This window comes from Apodemus sylvaticus, chromosome 8 (assembly GCF_947179515.1).
Source record: "Apodemus sylvaticus chromosome 8, mApoSyl1.1, whole genome shotgun sequence".
In the NCBI taxonomy this organism is placed as follows: Eukaryota; Metazoa; Chordata; class Mammalia; order Rodentia; family Muridae; genus Apodemus; species Apodemus sylvaticus.
In genome coordinates, this window is record NC_067479.1 from 116,871,306 (window position 1) to 116,877,350 (window position 6,045).

General features: G+C 46.5%; 1 pseudogene; it reads right to left on the reverse strand.

The window, feature by feature from the left end:
- Positions 1-292: 292 nt before the first annotated feature.
- LOC127690852 (eIF5-mimic protein 2-like) overlaps positions 293-6,045 on the reverse strand; it is a 5,920-nt pseudogene continuing 167 nt past the window's right edge.

The following is a 6,045-nucleotide window of genomic DNA, read 5'->3' on the forward strand; positions in this document are numbered from 1 at the left end:
AAGGCCGGAAAGGCAAATTACACAACCAATTAAGAGTCGACCGGAGGTGGAGGTAGCAAGGTAGGGAGGCTGTGGTCTGAGCAGGGAGGACAAACCTCGGCGGGATCGGCAACCTGTGCACCACGGTGTCTGTCCTTCGGTGTCTGTCCTTCTGAGGGGCAAAGACTGTTGGACATCTTGTGTTGCTTGTGCCTCCACTGGGCTCCAATCCACACCTTCACGTGAATGGCATTTGCCAGTCCTTAATGCAGTGCAACAGAAGACCGCGGGTGCCACCCATTTAGCACTCTCCCTAGTTCTCGCTCTGTGAATAGAAGAGTTCCTCGGCTGCGCTGTGTTTCCCGGGAGAGCGGAGAGCGTTTGCTGCTTTTTCTGTTCCATCCGCCTCTGGTGACTGCTTCTCCACACTGCCACTCTTAAAGGACGTTTTGTTCACTGTAAGCCATTGCCCACACAGGGGTTGTGACGGCATTTTCTCTCCATCAGCTGTAGCTGGCACTCTTGATGTCCCCACAATGTACGGTTTTGTCATTTGTCATAAGACCCTTGTCAGCTAGTGGTGACCCAGCACTGCAGGTGGGGGAGGGGAAGTGAGGCCAGAGAGTTGCTGTGTGTTGAAGGCCAGTCTAGGCCACATAGTGAGTGCCGGGTCAGCCTAGGCTGCTCCCACAAAACAACTGACTGGGCGTGTCATGTTGCCCGTGGCTGTGGTGAAGGTGGGAGGGTGAGGAGGACAAGGTCAAACTTTGCTACAGAAGATGAAGAAAACTAAACACCATTGTGACTGACTGTCCAATATTTGATACAGAAAAGAAAGGGGCCCTGGTGACCTTGTTATTTGGTTTTTTGTTGTTGTTGTTGTTGTTGTTGTGTTTTGAGACCTGTGTTACACACCCAGGCTAACAAGAGGACCTTAAACCTTCCATACTTCTGCCTTCTCCACAGTGCTGAGATTATAATCTTGGGCCCTGCCCTCATCTACATTTCTTCTTACTTTAGTGACAGTGGCCCCTCCCTCTCTCTCTCCTCCCTCCCTCCTTCCTTTTTTTGGGGATGGGTGGGACTCGAACTTAGGGCCTCATCTAAACTAGACAAAAGTTCTACCACTGAGCTGTATTCCCAGCCCTCTTTCCTTCTTGTTGGTGCAGGCTCTCACTGAGTTGCCCATGAAGGTCTGAATTCATTCTGTAGCCCAGGCTATCCTAAAACTCTGGGTTTTCCTGCCTCGGTTTCTCAGATGGTAGGACTGCAGGCATGGACCACTGCATCCTGAAAGTCTATGCGTTGTTTTCTAGGGATTTAGAGGGGAGTCCAAAACATATTTGTAACCTGCCATGTTGGTGCAAACCACTTTAATTAATTTAGTTAATTGATTGATTACATGTGTGCGTGCCCTGCCAATGTGTGTGCATGCGGAAGCCACACATAATGTTGGGTGTCTTTCTTGATTGCTTTCCCTTGATTGCTTTGAGACGGAGTCTGTCGCTGAACTCGGAGCACACTCCAGGGAGTTTCAAGGATCATCCTGTCCAGAGTCCGCCATGTCCCCAGATCCAGGGTTACAGGTACACATGTTTATATAGGTGCTGGGGATACAAGCTCAAGTCTCCTCTTGAGCAACAACCATTTTACTCACCAAAGCATTACCTCAGCTACATAATCTATGCTCATTTCATTTTATTTTTGGATCATAAGCAAAAGCAACAAATCGGAAGATTGCAAAATATTCATTCCCAATCGTCCAATTTCTGTTCCTTGGGGAGCAAACAGCAAATTTACTTGAAGATCAATCTTTAAAAACTTTCAACTGAGCAGTGGTAGCACATGACTTTAATCCCAACACTCAGGAGGCAGAGAGGCAGGTGGATTTCTATGAGTTTGAGCAAGTTTTAGGATAGCCAAGGGTATACAGAGAAACCCTGTCTCAAAAAGCCAAAGCCAATAAATAAGAAAAATTATGTGTGTGTGCGTGTGTTCCAGTGTGGGCATGTGCATGGAGAGACCCACAAAGCCCAGAAGCACTGGGTCCCCTGGAGCCCGAGGAACCGCGTGTGAGCTGCCAGACGTGGGTGCTGGGAACCTAGCTTGGTCCCTCTGCAAGAGCAGTATGGAGTTGTCTTTCCAGCCTGAAAAACAAAACATTTTAATGTACGTCAGAGGATGCCTTCAGGGCTCCTCTTCTCCTTCCCCTATGCTCAAACTCAGTGCACACTTGGCGGAGAGCATCTTAACCCTCCACGGGCCACCTCGCTGGGCCCCTTGGGTAATTGTAAAACAGCATGCTTCCTCCTTTGCCCGGTCACGCTCCTGGCTTAGCTCAGAGACCACAGTCCTGCCAGCTCTCCACGGCTTCCTCTTCCTCCCCAAGGGTTTTGACAAACTGCTATCAATTGCTCCATATTTTCTCTTTCTTCTGCACATCTTAGCTCTGCAGAAGAAAAACACTAGACTGCTTAATTATTTTAAAACTTGCCAGATAACACAATTGCTGGGCACAGAAATCTCTATCCCTAAACTTATCAGCTAACCTATATCAGCCATCCATCCACCCACCGGTGGCTGAAGCTGCAAGTTCTGGTTGCCCTAAGACCTTATATGGTTATTCTCTCTCTCTCTCTCTCTCTCTCTCTCTCTCTCTCTCTCTCTCTGTTTTTTTAAATTTAAGGATGGACTTTATTTAAAAAAATCTTTTTAAGATTAAAGATTACAAAGGGAAAGAACACTACACAGAATTCAATGAACACATTTGCCTGTGCATAAAACTTTATCAAAGTCATTCATTTTACAAATTCACCCTACCCACCAATGTTTTCGATATAATGCTCTTACAGTTACTATACCTTTATTTCAAATTATATTACATGTTATTCTTTCAAGATAAGCTTTAAATGCCCAATTCTTGGCTTCTAAGAATGGGCAATTTCCACTCAAGTCTCTGGTGGCATTATTCTTACTATTTTCTTTTACCAATTAAAAAAAACTTTCAAAATGTCCACTTTTAGCCTTTCCCCAAAGGGCGGCTATGTCTTCCCCTACCAACTAACTATAAGTGGATAGCAAAGAGAAAGCAATGAAGGCAGCCATTAAAATAAATGGATTAATCAATTGAAATATTTGGCTCATGGCAATTTAAAAAAGAAAAATGGCAGCTGGACAGTGGTGGCGCGCGCCTTTAATCCAGCACTTGGGAGGCAGAGGCAGGCTGATTTCTGAGTTCGAGGCCAGGTCTATAGAGTGAGTTCCAGGACAGCCAGGGCTACACAGAGAAACCCTGTCTTGAAAAAAACAAAACCAAATCCAAAAAACAAAAAACAAAACAAAACCAAACCCCAGAATGGGCTCTTCACTCAGCACCCCAGCTTTTCTGGAAGGCTTGTTGTCACAGCAACACTCCTGAGTCTTCAGTCACAGAGTCAGCTCAGACTGGCCTGGAGTAGCGAAGGCGGCTGTGGCGGCGGGCTAGGGGAGGGCTGGGCTGTATTGCTTCAAGTGCTTGGTGGCTTGCTCTGCTGCAAGCTCCTCTTTCCCGTTCCACACCACGGTGCTCAACACGCGTGACACACTACCCTGATGATCACTGTTTCTGGGATGTTATTTTTTTCCATCTCCTCCTTCTCATATAAAATTGTGTCCTTGAATGGGTCGCCGCGGGGCATTTGCTCCTAGGCGCTCCCTCCGAGCCCCAAAGGCTGGCCGGTTGCCGACATACTTGGAACGCTCTTTCAAGCCTGCCTCAGTGAAATGCTTGCTCAACGCTTTGTTTACTGGCCAGGAACAGCTCCCTCAGTCTGCTGTCCATGCTGATGACTTTCTGAAGACCTGCAGCAACTGCATTGATGTCTTTCATTTATCCATGATTTAAAGAGCTTTACAGCAAACGCTGCTGAAACCCCTTCCTTAACCAAATTGTCATTACAAAGGCTGTTAAGAACGGATGTGTTAAGGGTTCCATTGGCCAGGAGGACCCCAGTCGACACGGAGAGCTTGATCCTCTCCCACTCTGAAATCCCTTTAGGAAGAGCAGTAACTTTTTAACTTCATCTTCAAAACCTTTCTCCAGGTATTTGTATCCTGATTAACTTGTTAAAAACCTGAGCGAATGCCTGCATGATCTCTAGGTCTTCTTGTGCTACAAACGCACAGACGACTGTGCACATCATGTCACCTGCCAGTGTACCACCTGGGGCCAGCGTTCCTCCGGCCACCGGAATGTCGAAGAGTGTTTGTGCATAGCGGTGGGAGTCAAGTATTGCTGCAGAAGCATCAAGAACCTGAGCTACTGCTTCCAAATCAGTACCAGTTTCAGTTAAGACTTGAATAAGACTGTAGTCTTGCAACTGAGTAGGGTCAAACCTCTCGTTTTCATCTCTTTTTCTGGCTTTAAAATGCTGGCCTGATAGCATTGGTTTTTGCTGCTTTTGATTATTCAGAAAAGGCACCCAAATTTAAGGTGAAGAGAAAAGAGCCAGAAATCTCTGAGCTGGTGGCAACTGCAGCGCTGTCTCCTCTGCGACCAGGACCAGAACTAACTTCCAAAGCCTTGTCTGAAGAGCGCCTCCTCTCTCTGCCTCTGCTCTTCCTCCTCCTGGGACCTGGTAAAGTTCCCAGGTCTTCACAGGCTCTGATGCCTTTGAGCGCGCACACATACACACACACACACACACACACACACACACAGAGAGAGAGAGAGCATACACTCACACAGACATACACATGTACACATGACTGAAAGTAAAATAAATCTAAAAATATTTTTCTGTATTTCATGTGTATATGTGTGTGCCTGGGCATATTTATGTGCACGGTGTATATGCAGGAGCCAGGAGAGGCCAGCAGAGGCATCAGGTTCCCCGGAACTAGGCTGCAGGTGAGTCCTATACATTGCTATGTGGATTCTGGGAACCAAATCTGGGTCTTTGGCAAGATCTATGAGTGCTCTTAATCACTGATCCATGTCTCTGGACCCTGAAAAATCAATTTTGAGCTGTAAAACTTGGATACAGAAGTCAGTTCCTCACCCTTTTACTGGCACCTTACTGTGTGGCAGGCACTAAATGCATCGAGACACAACCTTCTATGATGTTAGATTTGTGCCTGTGGTTTCCACAACTCTTTCCTGCTCTATCTTCTGTTTCACCTTTGACCTTTGTTGTAAAACAGTTTGGCCTCTTGCAACACAAGCTCTTAAGAAGCATTCACTTTGACTCACTTACCTCCCATTTCCGGAAATTTAACCTAAGGAAAGAAGAGAAAAAAAAGATATATATGTAAACATATTTATGTTCATGTAAATTGATGAAACTATCTAACCGTGATACAGGGAAAGGCTAGTACTGTGTGTTCCGACCACTGGACAGATGAGAGAGCAGAAATTGAAGGTGACCACGGGTCAGGCTGCAGCGGCATGGGGATCATGGGGATATGCCTGTGATGTTAAATATAGAGCACTGGCTGCAAACTGTATGCAGTGTTTACAGTCAATAGGCAAGATGCAGCGCTCTGGAAGCTCGGATCACAGGACACTGAAAACAGAAGTGCGGTGAAGCGTCAGAGAAGTCAGAGAATGAGGAAGCACGCTCTGCTCTTTTCAAATGCCCTTTGCTCCCCCCCCCCCATTCAGTTTGGGTTTTGCTTAGTAATAAAACATTATTGCTAATTGATTCTGGGAGTGGAGCCTGCCTCTGGAATCATTACCCTGTTGTTTGTTTGTTTCACTCAGGCCTGAGAACATGACACCTCACTTTCAAGTCTCTGGGATGTCCTCCTCCTCACCGCCATTTCTCTTTTTAAGGCTGGAGTATTTCCCCAGCGTTCTAACTTAGGTACTCCTCCACTGTCTGCTGTTTCTGCCCCAGCAAGAACTCAACTCGGGAAAATAATTTTAGTACCAATAGGTGCTGTGTCTGTCACGCCAAGTTTAGAAGACTATTTGTTGGAGGAATCTATCCACCATCTACCCATGAGCTTGGTGACCCCCTCTTCATCGTAGACGATGTGTGTGTCATCTGCCCTTGCTTTTCTTGCATCTCTCCGCCCCTTCGGTGC